A 17,808-nucleotide genomic window follows, 5' to 3' on the forward strand; every position below is an offset into this window, starting at 1 on the left:
GAAACAGAAAAGACAGTTCTTAAAATAATGACAAATGTCAAATAAAAATTAAAATATTCAATATCTTTAGCCATATAGAAATGCAATTCAAAATGATACTGAGATTCTATCTCAACCCAGTCAGCATGTCTACCATCAAGTAAACAAAGAATGACAAAAGCTGACTAGGATGAAGAGAAAATGAAACTCAAATACACTGCTGGTAGGAATGTAAATTAGTGCAGGCACTATGGAGATGGGTATGGAGGCTACTCCAGAAAACTAAAAATGACCTTCCTCATGACCCATAAGATATAGAATAAAGTTGACATTTGAGATTCTTGATACGTTACGAAAACTGTCAAATATTTTGGAAAAAAATGGAGCCATATTCTCTCTCTCTATCATATATATATATATATATATATATATATATATATATATATAGTGAACACAGTATTATATGAACATAAGGTGTATATTTACATGATTTGAGGACAAGAAAACATTTTTAATTAAGCATAAATTTCTAAAGCAAAATAAACTTATAGAAATCACCATAGGCACAAACTTTTCAGTTCAAAACTCATGTATAAAAAATGTAAATGGGGCTGGGAAGGTGGCTCAGTAGTAGAGCGCTTGCCTTGCATGCATGAGGCCCTGGGTTCAATTCCTCAGCACCACATAAGCAGCAAGAAAAAAGCTGGAAGTGATGCTGTGGCACAAGTGGTAGAGTGCTCGCCTTGAGCTGAAGAGCTCAGGCCCAGAGTTCAAAACCCATGACCAAAAAAACAAAACACAAAACAAACAAAACAAAAAAACAGTCTGAGATCCTTAGACCCCAAACCCAGGCTTCTGGGATTAGGACTGAGTTGAAAGATTCTCAGGTAATCAATCAAAAGGCAGCTGAGGTCAAGAGCTAACTATATGAATTGCCTGTGTTCTGTTTTGTTTTTGTTTTTGTTTTTTTGGAGGTGGGTATACACTATAATTTCCTCTTCTGTATTCAAGGCTTTTAAAACTATACATTAAGCTGTCAGGGTATTACTAGCTAGAAGATTAGCCTTGGCCTACAATTTTCTAAGACTTTTAAGAACTTGGTAACACATCTGTACTTTGAACAGTTTGATCACATTGTGGTTCTTTTTATGATTTTCAACTCAAATTTTGAGGATAAATTCACCAAGAAGTCTCTATCTGTTGCCATCAAACTTTTATCCCAGAGCCATCTTCCTGGGGCCTATCTAAATGCTTTCTACAGCAGGTGTCTCTTTCCTAATTGCTGTTACACTCACATTTTTTTTTTCCTGTCTTGGCTTCTGATCGGTCATCTGTGGGTTCTACCCTTGGGGATTTTTACTTGTCAGAAGATTCTTTACCACCAAAGTTGGGTATAGCTTTTCTTGAATTTTCTTGTGAGGAAAATATTTTCTGAAAGGTTAGGATACATGCACAACATTTGTTTTTCCGTACACTGTGCCCTAGTGCCAATACCTTTTTTTTTTAAGGATTCTTTTCTGTTTCTGAGACTGACAACTCTGAGTATTCTTTATTACTACATATTTCCATGTATGGCAAGTGTTGAAGAACAAACTCTTCAGTAATGCTACTTTTTAAAAAGGACACTGTTAGGAAACAGTGAAGGTTAGTCAGGCTGTGTAGCTTTTTTTCACCATTAATACCTCTGAAGTGAATGAAGGGCTTCATTAACATAAAAGACACTAACCATAGCCCCCCATTAACATACAATAAATCCTACTTCTTTCTAGCAAACTTCCAGTAACATAAGCTAAAGAAACATGGTCTTTTAATCCATCAGTTTCTATCTTACCTTGATGACAGTCATGAATGTCTTCTGGTGCCAAGGTAGAGCATAGTTACAATTCAAAGAGAGTAAGATTTTCAAACCTTGAAAAACCATTTTGGATTTATGGTCCAGAATCAAAATTTTATTCCTTCTCCTAAGTGGAACTCTTAAACAGAAGAAAAAGCCATATGGGAGCTCACTTGTCTTACTTTCTCAGCAACACAACAGACTATAATATTCTTTTATGGGCCTCAAATGCAGCAACCCAATTTTTTCACCTTTGAGTCTCATAATCTATACATATTCAAGAATCTCTATTATCTCAATTGATCCAAACATGAGTTTATCACACTAGCTATCTGTTTGGCTGTTGATGAGTATTATGCTTCTGAACCAGAATTCTAGAGGAAGCTACTAGAAGGTCCAATATCTCAATGTTTAAGGCAGAAATAAAATTCTGGACTATGGTCCACATCTTAGTGGGTAAATGCTGATCCTTTTCATGTTTTCTTTTATATAGAAAGTCATAGTTAGCCTTTCCAGTGTAAGTATATGAGAAAGTAAACATTGAGTTATACCTAATAATCACTAGCTATCGTGTATGAAGTTATTTGCACTGATAGTATAGGTGAATTTTGAACTACTAGATTATAATAAATTTAATAATTTTATTGCTTTAATGACATTATTGATGAAGGAGGCAGCATGTAACTTGTTTACCTGTCTTTATGCATTTCTAGATCTGTGTTTCCAAATTGTATCCATTGACATGACAGTGTTGTTTTTCAGAAACAGGAGTTTTGGATTAAATAAACTTGGAAACCCTGCTTTGCAGAAAGCTTTCCTGTAGGACTATTTAGAGACTTCAATAATTGAAAGAACACTATGAATCTCTCTGTTGGGTATATTATGTAATATCTTCCAAATATATTTGCCTATGGAACTCTTTCTTCTTTGATAAATAACTATTAACATTCCTCTAAGATGCTCTTATTTTGAGAAATATAACTTACCAAATGTTATTCTGAGACTACTCATTTTGCTTGTTAACTTTTCACATAACAGTTCAAAATATTTATGCTGGCATTTGTACTTCAATTTAAAATTTATATTATGAGAAGAATATAATTCAGAAAAGTTCTAGGACATGTTGGTTGCTCTCTGTTCTCTCTATTTTATTCATTTGTCCAGAAATCCTTCCTTGACATTCTCTCTCTAGTTCCAGGTGACACATTTTTATTTCACTCATGGGGCTGTCATCATTTTTCGAGAGTTGTATTCTTATTTGACATCAATCTCCAAGTTAGTGACCATGTTACATTCTTTGGCTTTCCTGATACAACCTAAGATTGATCAGTTTAGTATGTGTTTAGTTAGTATTGAAAGCCAAACAGACAGTACTTGGCTTTTTTGGAGTGTCTTCAGATGCAAAAGTTATTGTGGAATTCTAATGTTTTAAGGGTCACTCTACCTAGGGAAGGTTTCCAGAGGGAGTAGTCCCATACCACCAACTGAAGCACCAGAGGACAGAGATATGATGCAGACTTTCTAAGTATATATGTTGGAAGAATTCATGTGTACCTGAAGGATATATTCTGTTACTTTATTTTTTAAACAGACTGATTTTCATTTTATTAATTATGGTTTCTTTCAAACTTGAATGCAGTCATACCATTCAAGGTACACATGTTAAAAATGGAAAGAGATAAATTGAGGGGATTGGTGGGGTTGGGAGAGATGGGAGAGAATGATGAAAGGGGTGACATTGATCAAGATGCGTTGTACTCACAAAATGACATGTTGAATCGAAACTCCTTTGTACAATTACTTAAGGATAATATAAAGTAAAAATTTTAAATACAGTTTTATATTTTAAAGTATATGAAGATTTCATATACATGTTTAGGTGGTTCACCATTACACAGTTAGCTTTCATATTCTTATTGCTATTCTTATTAGGATTTGTTTCCAAATTTTCAGCAGCCATATTTTAGAAAATATTGTCTGCAAAACAGAAACTTTTACAACACTTAAAATGGAAAATTTGTGCAAGGAAGCCCTAGGAAACAATAAGATTGTTACATCTGGCATATGTGTACATCAAAGTATATTTTAAAGATGGATAATATCTTTTATATTGACTGTAATCATTGGTATAAAGCTCAAGGTTTCAAGGCTATTTTGCATGTATTTATCTCATTTGACATGATAGATTCACACATTCCCATGGTATCAGTCATTAACTCTGCAAACAGCTATGCAAAGTGCACAATACTAGCACTGTCCCCTTCTTGGTGGGTTCCCTATCAAAATGAAGAAGAAACTGAGTCAGAGAGAGGACACATAATTAGTCTAGTCACAAAGTGGTATTAAGTAGGCACTTAGCTGTTTTTGAATTTCTAATTACTCATTGTGTTTCTTATGTAAATTTGAGAGATTTCTTTATCTACTAGATAAGCACTTTATTGTAAAGAGGCTTGTGAATTATTCTTGGTCATCTAATGTGAGAAATTATTTGTGCTCAGAGAAATGATAATTTATACATTACTTTTTGACCTTGCAATGCTTAGAGAAGACAGGCTACCTCTATACAAATTTTGATTTCTAGTTCCTGGCACCTCAATATTCATTATTTATTTTCTGAGAAGTTTCAATGTGTTTAACCTACATGTCTGTCACAATTGAAATGTTTTATGTAGGTACAGAAAGTTTACATATGCAATGCACTAATGTTAGTAGTATCTTTAACATTTTGATAGCTTCATGTCCTAATTCTTCATTGTCTTAAAAGTAATATCAGCAGCACAAGTAAAGATTGATTGGAATTTCCCCTAAAACTAGCAGTCTCTTTTTGACCAATTATCTATGAAGGCAGCAGGAAAATGAAATGTGTTGTGTCATTCATTGGGGATTAAAAATGTTTAGATTAAGTGGTTAGAATAGTGTTGAATTTAACTGCTCTGACTGACCACTTGGAATATGGTAATGTTACATTGATCTAGAAACATGTTCTGACCCCTACTCCCATATAAACATTCAATTAGTGTAATTTGCAAAATGTATAAATATCCAACAGTTTGAATTTATAGTGTTGATGCAAGAAATCATTTTTAATGTGTACTGTAAAACTTGAATACTCAGGAGCTGAGTGAATATGTTTGTTGCTATTTACAATCCCAACCTGTTAGTCCCAGCAGTTTTGTTTTAACATGTTTTTTTTAACTTTGTTTCCTGTTTAACTACATATGACTTCTGTTGTAGATTCACAAGTTTAACTGTTACATGTCAGCAATGTGGTTATGACCTTTATTTATATAAAAGCCAAATATTTAGTGAATTTACTGTGTCTTAATTTAATCTTTGTATACCTTCCATTTTTAAGTGCTTAAATGAGTACTATATTACAACAAAAAGTATAGTGATATAATTAAGCAGCCATTAAAAATTTACTTCTACAAAAAATAAAAAATATACATTACAGGGCATGGTGGTACAACAAAAACTAGTGCTGGAGATGGCAACTCATTGATGGAATATTGCAGAAAAAGAAATAAAATATAAGAAATAAAAATAATCACGTAGAAAAATTTCTTTTTGGAGCAAATAACCTCTGATCATGAAAAGCCACTAAGTTCTTAGTCCATAATAATTAATGTTAATTATTAGGAATCCATGTCATCAATAACATGATGATAGTGATGATTGTTACATCAGAAAAACCAATATATACAAAAAGGAATTTGCCATATAAATGTGAGACACATATCAGAAGTTGCATATGAAGAGCTAAAGCCAACAAATAAAGTTTTTGATACTAAACTTGTGACAGAAGCTTATGCCCGTCAATGTGAGATGAATGAGAGGTATTTTTTTACTTGTAACCAGAGGGTTGAATTTTTCCCCAGACAGTTAAGCTTTTAAAAAATAACATTGAAGGTCTCAAACTTGGCAGTTTTACTTTTTGAGTGATACTCTGAAAGGCCATAATAACTATACCATTTTTAATCATTTGACTTTTCATTTGTTTTGCTTTATTTTAGTTTGCATGAAATTTTGATGTCTCTTGTCTCCTTGCCCTCTTTTCTTCAGAGAGCCATTTAGTGTCTGTCAAATGTCATGTTACATGTTATAATAACATTGCATGGTTATATACAATGCTGTAAAATATACATATGTGACAGCTAGTCATAACCATGCCAGCAATGATGATCAGATTCTATTATACATTTAAAAATATTTATATGACATTTACATCATAGGCTACCTCTATGCTCTCGTCTTTGTGGTGTTAATTTTAAAAATCATGTTTCCTACTTTTCCCTTTCATTTTTAAGTTAACCATTTCTTGGAGAAAATGATAAAGTTACCTTTGACCACCTTATTAATTTCTGAACTTTTCTATTAGTCCCTGGTGGTTAATGTGCAAACATTTGGCCATCCAAAATGAATTAGCTGCAAACATAAAGTAATGCTTCAGAGAATTTTAGAAAATTTATAAGAATAAACTTATAAAATATGTCCAAATGTTCATATTGTTATTTTATAAAGAATATGAGAACAGAAATAGTTATATTTAAGTAGGAACTACTAAACAAAATGAAAAGCAACACTGCAGCAATGAATTAAAAAATGTAAATTAGAAACTTTCTCAAAATTTCATTTGATTGATCTCATAACAGAGGAGAAGGAAATGCGTTATTTGCTTTATTGAGGTCAAATGGTAGACATACCCAGGCTCTAAGCTGCTGTATTGAGGTTTGTGAGATGTGAGTCAATCCCATTGACTCACAAAGATCATTATTTGTGCATTTCTTGCAAGACATCTTATTTCTTTTTGGATTCTGATATGTATTTTTTTTTCCATTTAGACCTCTTACTTTTTGGAGGTGTTCTATAAAATTGCGCAATAAAGACATCATCCAAGTTTATTCAAAAACCTTTAAACACAACTGAACTATTTTTGATGGTTCTCAGAACTTTGTTAAATTAAAGCCACTTTATAATATTACACTATCAGAAGTTAAAATGGAAGGGACAAAATGTTTAATATTCCAAGCATGAACCAAATCCACGATACAAAGAGATCTGAGAATAAAAATATTTTTGCTGAACTTTCAAAAAAGAGCTATAATAGGAAAGAAAAGCCCACCAAAAATGACCAAGAAACAAATAAAGTAAAATAAAAAAACCCTGAAACCTCAAACCAACCAACCGTAGAAAAGCTCAGTGGTTACCCAATGTATTCTGAGGAAATAACTAGCTAATTAGTATTTTTGAATAAAGCTGTGTGACACTTTTATTTCAGGTTTTTTTTCTCTGCATCCTCTCAGTCAGGTATCCACAAATACTCTTCGTGCCAATTGTCTCAAAGAAAAATATAGACTAATTAAAATGCTAATCTTTAGTAAACACATAAGTACTTGCCTGAAAATTAAACACTTGGGCTGCTAATTCATGAATACGTGCTCAGACATCAGGAACACTGCAACTAGTGTGGATGGACTTTGTAGTCTGGGGCTTAACAGCCTAGTCTACATGTAAAATCCACTACAGGGCTGAGAGTATCTACCATTGAAATTACCCAGTGTGGCTTCTCTCAAGAGTATCTAAGGAGAAAAGAGAAGTGATGTGCACTTTGAGAAGATTATTAAAAGCCCACAGATTCATTAGGGGAGAACTTAATTGTGATCGAATCTATAATCCTTTCAGTTCATGCCATAAATAATAACAGTCTGAACTCTATTGAATCACATGGCCTCTTTTGCACAAACCTATAGAAGAGAGTCCTTAAAATTGAATAGCTGGAATTGAATGGACCTGGGAAGTGGGAACTGGAATTTGATGGACAGCCTTTCACCTCTAGGTTATTGGTTTGTATCTGACCCAGGTGATGAAAAGTCGTTGCTCTACAATGGCTGTTTAGTAGTTTTCTGTGTAATGAGCTGTTGGCTCCAGTCCATTCCTCAGTGGACAGGTGTCTGCTCGTATTCCCAAATCACCACTCCACTTGTCAGTCACATTTGAGGTCAAGGGCTAAATAGGAACTGGGGCCAAAATACTTTCTCATTCTCATGAGTACAGACCTTCCTTTGTTGGTTGACTTGGTTGAAAATGAAAATTGCCATAGTCACTCTTCGTGCTCTGCCTATTTCTTCTATGTAGGATTTTATTGTTTAGGGCTTCAATCATACTAAAATTCAATATGACCTCATATGGATATATTTGTATTATTTTATACAATGATAAAGAGAGATGCCTCAATATACTCCCAAATCTATTTAATCTAATTGCAACAGGAATGTATCAAACTGAGAAAGGATTTTCATCTGGTTTTAATTCATTGAGAAAAGAGAATTATGATATAAGTTTTTTCAGTGAGAAAACTGGCAGTTTGAAGCAGCCATTGGTTCAAAATTATATGAGATTTGTAGCTGAGCACAGCTGTCTTTGAAGCAGGAGATGGAGATAGGGGTATGTAGTAAAGTTTCTTAGGGTTTTTTAAGTGGACACAAACTGCTTAGTTTAAATTTGGTTCAAATACTTTTGTTTCTGTAGTTCCCACCATAATGCAAATATAGATTCATATTTATCAGCATTTCCAAAAATGCTGATAAATATGCTAGAATCCAGAGAACTGAAGTTTGTTAATCCTGAATTTTTCCATAAAAGTTTCCAACATGCACAATGTAATGTGGCTTCTTGTATAAATTGGCTTGGTATTTTAGACACAGATGTGTTTCAAGTTAAGTGTTATGTGGCTTTCACTCACTTGCTTCTGTAGGTCTGTTTTCTATTTAGTTATAGAGATAACATTAAATTTATTCATATTAATTTTAAGATTAATACTAACAAATTTTCTCTGCTGATGGAATTTATTCCTAAAAGTATTTCCAAGTTATTAAAAGTAGCTGGATGGAAAGATAGACATAAAGTCAAGCTTAATCATCTTGTGCCTCTTAATTCATTTTTAAACCTGAATGTAAATAATCAAAATTGTTAGCAATTGAGAGCAGGGATAAGAAAGAGCAATAGAGTAAATATTATCAAAGCACATCATATGTATATATGGAAATATCACGATGAAACTCCTCATTTTGTATATATGTTAATAAAATAATGCAAACATTATAAGAGAGCTCATACACCATCTCTTTTACTCATAGATCTGATAGTGAACATTCAACAGATATCATTTTTAGGAACTAAAAGTCATAAAATACTACAAGCTCTGAACAGATATATTTTAATACCATTGCCATTTTTCTTGTCTTATCTTGATTTGCTCCTTTTCTTTTATGTTTACTTTAATTTTTTTATTGCTATTATAAAGGTGTTGTTATGACTACATAAGTCAGGTAACAAGTACATTTCTTTCTGGACAAGGTCACCCCTTGTTCTCCCCAGGTTTTCCCTCCCATCCTCACCCATAAGTTGTATGGTTTATTTTCAACAGTGTCCAGTGAGTACTGTTGCTGCAGTTTTGTTTGTTTCTAAATCATTATAGTAAAACAAATGACAAAATTGCAATGGGCCCATCTGTATATGAATACAATTGGTGCTTTGTTCATGTTCAGGGTGCAGTAAGTGATTCATAAATTTGAAGGACAGAATTTGAGTTGAAACATATCAATATCATATATATGGTTAGTCTTTTTCCCAAGGCAGCTAACTTTATCACTACCACAAACAACTAGTTATTTGTTACTATAAATAGGAAACATGTTTTACTACCACAAATAACTAGTGCAATCTTCAACATTTCTACAAATATTTTTTGGATGCCAATTAGGTAAGCCCAACTGAGGACCGAGTATTTTAGAAAAAAATGTGTGATAAATTTTCCTCCAAGAGGAAATTAGGGTGATTTCATTATATTACTTTTCTTTAGTGAAAATGTATAAAAATAATAGTATACCTTTTCCCCCAGAGAGGGATCTATGTGATTCTTGCTGAATTTGAGGGCCTGTCAAACCTTGAACCATATTATACCATGTCAGCCATGTTTAATCTCCTTTTATTGCTTTTATTAGTATTCAGTCTGGTCAACAAATACCTGCCCAATTCGGAATGGTTTAATCTTAGTGAGTCTTAGAGAGTCCTTAAACTGCCCCTAATATATGAATACAGCTTCAGATGCATAATGTCAGATGCTGGCGTTAGAGTGTGTTAAGGGACACTGCTTAAAATTCTAGCTAACCATTAATATTTCACCCTCATATTCTATACCAGAAAAATGATATTTGAAAAAGTTATTCTTCATAACAACAAGCAAGTTGAATCCATATTCTTCCTAAAAATCATACTGACCATAGTGGTATTAAGTAACTATGTGTGAAGTAGAAGTTTTTGGCAGGTGGTAGAGGCAACAGTGGCATCTCCTTATACTTCTTAAGAGCTTGTTATTACCACACATGGGTGCTGAGTTGGAAGAGGACTCATTTTGGAGCCTATACTATTGTTGGAAGTATAGGATATGCATACAAGTATACATGCATATGTGAGTATGTCTTTTAAACACAACTATTTTCAGATAATAACATTGATGGGAAATAAGACTTGTGATCACTGGTTTGTAGGAAGCTATTGAGCCTGGCAATGATTGCAAATTAGAACTTTATTCAGGAAAGGATATCAGTTTAAGAGTGGACTGGAAAAATAAAAAAAAGAGTAGACTGAACCCAGTAACTATGGTTAATTCAAACCCTCATTCAATGGGGTGTATTTTCTTAGAAGGAGCCATAGAGACAAATGCATCATGTGAACCTTGGAAACAAACTGCTGAATGAAGATATTGGGGAACTGGAGCTATTCATTTCCGTGTTCAGAATCCAAATTGCTAAAAAGTCATGGGAAGGCAGGAAAGAGGCTTTTTTTTTTTTTTTTTTTAATATTCCCTGGCATTTGTCTGCCTGCGTCATCGAATGCAGTATCTCATTCTGTTGCCACCCAGAGTCCCATTCACTGGTTTGTTTAACCTCAAAGTGGGAAAGTAACTAACACAAATACATTCATTGTCCCTGCTCTAATAGAATTAAGATTCCCAATGTTCGGCCTGCATTTGAATGAGGTTTGTTACACACTAGCTTTTATGGTCACACCCTTTCCCTTGATAGTTCTTAAGAACCACAGAAGCAGGAGACCAGAAATTTTTTAAGCTCATAAATATGAAGCACACTGTGTTTAAATAATGCCAGAGTGGTGATACAAATGGACCAATGCCAGGAAGCTCAGAGTTAAAGCTCACAATTCATCTTCACTTCACTATGAATAAGAAAAGAGGAGAAAGGGGCACTGTGTTAGTTATAGTTGCGCTGCCAGCAGACTAGGTCAGCTCTGTCTAATGAGCCAGTGGGCCACAGAGCTCTGAATTGTATACTGTTTACTCAGAAGACAGGAAGTAGGTCTATTCTGTTCCAGAAAGGCCAGCTTCACAAATAGGGAAATTACATAACATTGTTTATTTCCTGCTGTATACATTATCAACTTGAGTGAATGTGAACATTTTAATAAACCTATATCTAGCATCCTGCCAGTCACTGGCAATGATGTACCAGGCACAGGATATGGAAGCACTTGCTATGTGGCTGGGCTCAGGACCAGGGTAGATCTTTACCAGCTGTCCTTCCCAACCTGCTGTTAGCTGCTGTTTCTATCTCCTTTTTCCCCCTGCAGGGAGAAGAACCTGAGCACAGTCTTGGAAACACTTCAGTGGAAATGACCAGAGTCTGGGAAGTGTTTGTTATTCAGAGATGGACTCATTGCTCTAAAACAAATTGCCACATTTTGATGCCTCCATCCTGCCCTGTTAGCTTTAATGTCATTAAGTTAGTCATTTTTTATTGTTATTTATAGACTATCTTAGGGGCCTCAATTTTGCTCTGTACTTTTGATTAGCATTTTTTTTCTTTTGGTACCAGTGCAAAGGCTTGAATTCATTTCCTGGGCTCTGTCTCTGAGCTTTCTTGCTTGAAAGTAGTACCCTATCATTTGATCCAGATCCTCTGTTTTCAGCCTTCTGAGTAGCTAAGATTACAGGCATGAGACCGGCCTTGTTTAACATTCTTTTTGTTCCCCTTCCTTTTCCTCTTCCCCTTCCCCTTCCCTTTTGTTCAAGGCTAGCATTCTACCATTTTGAGCCACAGAGCCACTTCCTGTGACTCTATCTCCACTATGCTGTGGAGATAAGAATCTCATGGACTTTCCTGCCCAGGTTGGCATTGAACTGTGATCCTCAGATCTCAACCTCTTGAGTAGCTAGGATTACAGGCGTGAGCCACCAGCACCCAGCTTGAGTAACAATTTTTAAAGAAATACTTTTCTAAAACATAAGACAAAGGACAAGTGTGAACCAATGCAATATCAATACTCACAAGACACTATTTTGGAAATGAATGTTATAACTTGGGGGGGGTGGAGAGGAAGGGAAAGTGGGAGAAAAATGAGGGAGGGGTAACAATGTTCGACAAAAAAGTACTCATTACCTTATGTATGTAACTGTAACCCCTCTGTACACCACCTTTACAGTAAAATTAAATTTAAAAATATTCAATATAAAGACACAATTAAAAAATTAAAATGACAAAAGTTTGAGACTGCATTCAATTTATCATTAATTTTAAAATAAGCATCTTGACCTCCATTTTATATAAATTACATTTCTCTTAAGACCATGTGCACATGGCATATATTCTGCCTTACGTTGTTTCTTTTGTAATAGAATTTAATGATGAGTCAGATTTCTCAATCCTTGAGGTGACCCTGTTTTTTAGCCAACACTCTTCCAGCAGTTACGTTCATTTTTTCCAGTACTGGCTTCTCTTCAGGGCTGATTAACCGTGAGAATGCTTGAATACTGTCCTTTGCTCTACATTCAAGATACTCAGGGCAGCACATATAGGTGGATCCTGATGGAGTTCAATTCCTTTTCCTAACAGGTTTCAAAATGGTGGTATTGAAGACCTTACTACCACTGCTACCAGCAGCCAGGATTAGTATGTTCACTGCTCCCTGTGTGCTGAGCACTGTACTAAGAGCTCTTTGAGAATTATTGTACAGATCAAATAGCTCCATGGGATGGAAAGTATTTCTAAGACAATTGAAGCAGTTAGAAATGCTTATTGCTACAAGTAGCTCACAGCCTCTTTTTTTCATTTATTTTTTAAGATGTCTTACTGTGTAGCCAAGGGTACATCATTGTCTTCATGTCAGTGTCTTCTGACTGCTGAGATTATAGGAGTACACCACCATGCCCAGTTTGGCCTAATTTATAATAGATTGAAAGTAGATTAAAAAATTACATGAAAATAAATTAGGAGATGGGCAGCAGTAGATACTATTCTGTTTTAGGGTCAGTCTTTAATCTTCTCCATGATTTTCTCTCAAGTTACAATTGTTGTTGCAATAGACTTCTTTGAACTCAAAGTAAGAAGACAAAGGAGCAAATAGAAATGGCTACAAACTTCTCTTTTATAGGAAAGAGAAAATATTTTCCTAGTATCTACAACTAGACTGTTGATTACATTTCAGTAGTCATAGTAACTAGACCTCAACACTGTTCCTAGCTGGAAAGGAGTCTAGGAGTGAGGAGTGAGCTCTGGGTCAATAAGAAGGCTGCTGGGACAAAGGATGAACTAATGCACTAAATATTATGTTTTTGAAGATGAACTATACAATTTGTGGGAGGGGTTCAGGAGAGAAAAACTGGGAGAAAACAAAGAAGAAAGATAACACTGTTCAAAAAGAAATGTACTCATTTGCAGAGTTATGTAACTGTAACCCTTCTGTACATCACCTTTACAATAACAATTTAAGAAAAGAAGAAGAAGGATGCTAGGAATGGCCACGGGCTAGCTCAGGCTAAGCATATGCTACTCTTACTTAGACATACAGAAAGCAGGGCACAGGAGGACTCATTGGCTAATTTTATGAGCTAGTAAGTGGCAGTGCCAGGGTTTGAATTCAGGCTGTTTGGTTCCAGAGGCAACATTTGTAGTCATGATGACATGTCATTTTCTTTAGTTCTTTAATTCAATTTGACCCCTTGTAGAGGCTTTGTAAAGATATATGCTTAAATAAAAACCATTATTATCTAATTTGAATCTGTGGGTATAGGATTGTTTCAATGTCAGTCCAACGAGGGCTATTTTTATTTTAACAGCTGTTTGCAACTCTCATTTGCCATAATTTCTCTGAAGATGGAAATTTAAGCAAGCAATCATCTTGTTACTTCCATGTGTTATTGAAGAGCCTTAATACTTATGGACAATTTCTTTTTTCTTTTTGCCAGTGCTGGAGCTTGAACTCAGGACCTCCTGCTTTCAACGGACTTTTTCACTCATGGCTCATGCTCTACCTCTTGAGCTACATCTCTACTTCCAGCATTTTGTTCATCATTTGGAGATAAGAATTGTATAGATTTGTCTGCCCAGGTTAAAAAATCCTTTTTTCTTTTTTGTTGGTCGTGGGGTCTGAACTCTGGGCCTGGGCACTGTCCCTCAGCTCTTCAGCTTAAGGCTAGCACTCTACCACTTGAGCCACAGCACCACTTCCAGCCTTTTCTGCTTATGGGGTGCTAAGGAATTGAACCCAGGGCCTTATGCATGCGAGGCAAGCACTGTACCTCTGAGCCACCTTCCTAGCCCCATTTATTTATTTTTTTTAAGAGAGAGAATTTCTTTTAATTTTTTCCCTTGCAACCGGACATGCCCAAATGTGCAATATGTCCTGTAATTAAGATATAAGTTGTACGATTGAGGAAAAAAAATTCTTCTTCTTACCACAAATTCAATAATAGCTTTCTACAATAACTGTTAGTGATGTTGTATGTCTTTTTCCTAATTAAAAAAATCAGAATTTCTTTTCACTGTTCAAGCCTTTGGTTGTGAACTCATTTAGTAGTCTTATTTGACCAGAAAATAACCATGGAGATTTGGGGACTATCTACAAATATTTCCAAAGCGTAAGAAAACTAACTATAAGGCATACAGAGGCTCATTTACAACTAAACAAGTGAATGAGTGAGTGAATGAATGAAACAACAGGGAAGGGCTTCCTCTTATTCTCACAACCACTCTTCTTCCTTAAAGTTGCTAGTGAATAGAGCAAGTGAAATGCCTAGCAATACTACATATATTATACAGTGGTATATTTGGTTCATAATAAAAGTGATACATTCCAATTTTAAAATGGATGAGACTTACATAAAGTCTAAAAAAAATCCAACAACTCTACATTGTGAAGGTCCTAGGATATGTAAACATAAAATATATAATCTATCTTTGATTTGCGCCATAATGCTCCTTTGCTTTGAAATCATGGCTGTATTACCAAACTGACAGTTTTAATGGAAAAAGTGGCTTTCAAAAGCTGCTGTTGAAAACACACTGCATAATTCTCTAAGTCGTGAATATTTTACTACCAACATATGCAGGCAAGCAGTGAGAACGCACTGGCATTTTATTCTCCACAAGCTAGGATGGAGGAAATTCACTGGTGTTAAAACTGCATGCATGTAATGCAATGCAAATTCGTAAATACCTATGAATGCATACTGTGGTTATTGGCAGTAAGCACCACTTAATAGAGTCATTTGGAAGTGATAAAAAATGTGCATTTCCGTTTGTTGTTTACTCATTCAGCAAGCATCAGTCACGGATCCACTATAATTCAGGCACTGTACTAGATACAATACAAAGATGAGCAGAAGAAGTCCTCAACAACTCCTATGTTCATCCTAAATTCATCCTACCAATGAATTCAGTGTAGTGCAGTATGGTATGAGAATGTCTCTAGGTAAAGTCATGTCGAGCAGGCCAGAACAAAGGGCAGAGGCATTGGGTTACAAATTCTTTGAGTCTTTTGTATCATGTGAAGTGTATATTTGGGTCAGGATATAGTTGATAGTCCAATGTACCATTTTGAAGATATTTCTTTTACAGGGAGAATGTAAAAGTAAGATCTAGACAGTGGTGGTATGTAAATGCAAATGCCAGATCTAGGCAGTGGTAGTATGGGGACGCAAAGATCCATTTTCAAACCAGATGGCAAAGAATCTGAACAACAATGCTAGCTATTTACAGAAGCACTGAGAATGCTATCTCCCTATATTTGGAGATTAGAAGAAAAGATGGACCTCCTTGACTGGTAGGCTCATCCTTGGCTAAAGAAGGAATAAAAGCTATAAATGACATGTCCATAATGGAAGTATTTTAATATGGGTTCTATATTCAATGACCTTGTTGATTTAATTTCTTGGATGTGATAATTGTATTGAAATACTTAGGGATAAGGTATAATACATGCAGCTGATTCTCAAGATAGTTCAGTAAAGAAGTGTGTCTGTGTGCATCCATGTGTGCTTGTGTGGAGGTGGGGGGAGAGGATGATGGAGGGAGAGAGAGAAAAGAGAGAAGATGAAGGGGTGTATGTGAATACACTACCTGAGAGCAAATTAATAAATGTAGGTGAAATAAATATGAATGCTGTAACACCTTTAAAATTTTATAGTTTTAAACTTTTCAAAATAAAAAGAAATTGGGAGGAAACGGTATATATGAAGTGACTTCTATCTCATATTCTCTGCCTGGAACCTTTGCAGGCATCTCAAATACAGGCTAGACACTCTGAATGCACCTTCACAGTGTTCACCACCCACTGGGGTAATTGGTTGACTGCCTGTCTGCACACCTCCCCAGAGTACAAGTTGTTTTTGTTTTCTTTTCAGAGCTGAGATGGTCAGAGATTATGAAACTTTCATTTATGGTTCTATCTACAGTTGCTGGCTTATAGTTATCATTTAGTAAATGTTAGTTAAATGAAAGAATTAATGAAATCCATAAATGCTGACATACGTCCTACTTAGGAAAGTTTATGCAAAATTGACTAGCTAATTGTAGTTGGGTGTTGCAAAGGTCAGAGATGTGTAAAAAAGGTTTCTTTTATGTAATTGTTGCAAATATAATCTTTTAGTTAGCCAATGTTTAGTTATAAAACAAAATACATGAGGTAGGTAACAATTGCATTTTAAATTATTCTCTCAGGTTAGGTATATTGATCAGGTCTCTGATATTGATCTTTAGACATATCTGTAAAAACACATATACATAGAAAATATCTAACTTAGAAAATCTGGATTATACATTTGGGATTGGAAAAGAAATTTATCTCTTACTATCTCTTTTTCCATGATAGTTTTTTTTTTTTTTGGTGGTAGGAGGATGCCTCTTGCTCTGTTTTACAGTCTGTCAATACTGATAGATGTTGATGATCTACTATGATTATCAGAATTCTTGGATGTCTACCTTACTCTCACTCATTTTCTACTTCAATGTACAATACCTTTTTGACAACAGAGGAGGAGAGAGAGAGGAAGGAAGAGTATTATGGACAGATTGTGTCCTTGCGAAATTTATAGGTGAAGTCCTAACTTTTCATTTTAAAATGTGACTGTTCTGAAATAGAGATTTTTAAAGAGGAAATTATGATTTAATAAATTTATATGAGTAAGGATTTAGTTCAATATGAGTAGGAAGAGACACAGACAGAGAAATAGCCATGTAAGAACACATCAGGAAAGTAGCTGAGGGGTTGGGAATGTGGCTTAGTGGTAGAGTGTTTGCTTAGCATGCATGAAGCTCCGGGTTCAATTCTTCAGTACCATATAAACAGAAAAAACTGGAAATGGCACTGTGGCTCAAGTGGTAGAGTGCTAGCCTTGAGCTAAAGAAGCTCAGGGATAGTTCCCAGGCTCTGAGTTCAAGTTCTGGGACAGGAAAGAAAGAAAAGAAGAAAGAAAGAAAGAAAGAAAGAAAGAAAGAAAGAAAGAAAGAAAGAAAGAAAGAAAGAAAGAAAGAAAGAAAGAAAGAAAGAAAGAAAGAAAGAAAGAAGAAAGAAAGAAAGAAAGAAAGAAAGAAACTAAAAGCTAAGTAGAGAGGAGACAGAAGAAAATAAATCTGCTAATACCTCAACCCTGGACTGCCAGCTTCCAGATCTGTGAGAAAACAAATTTTAGTTGTTCAAGTAAC

This window comes from Dipodomys merriami, unplaced genomic scaffold (genome assembly GCF_024711535.1).
Source record: "Dipodomys merriami isolate MVZ:Mamm:240054 unplaced genomic scaffold, mDipMer1.0.p SCAF_20, whole genome shotgun sequence".
In the NCBI taxonomy this organism is placed as follows: domain Eukaryota; kingdom Metazoa; phylum Chordata; class Mammalia; order Rodentia; family Heteromyidae; genus Dipodomys; species Dipodomys merriami.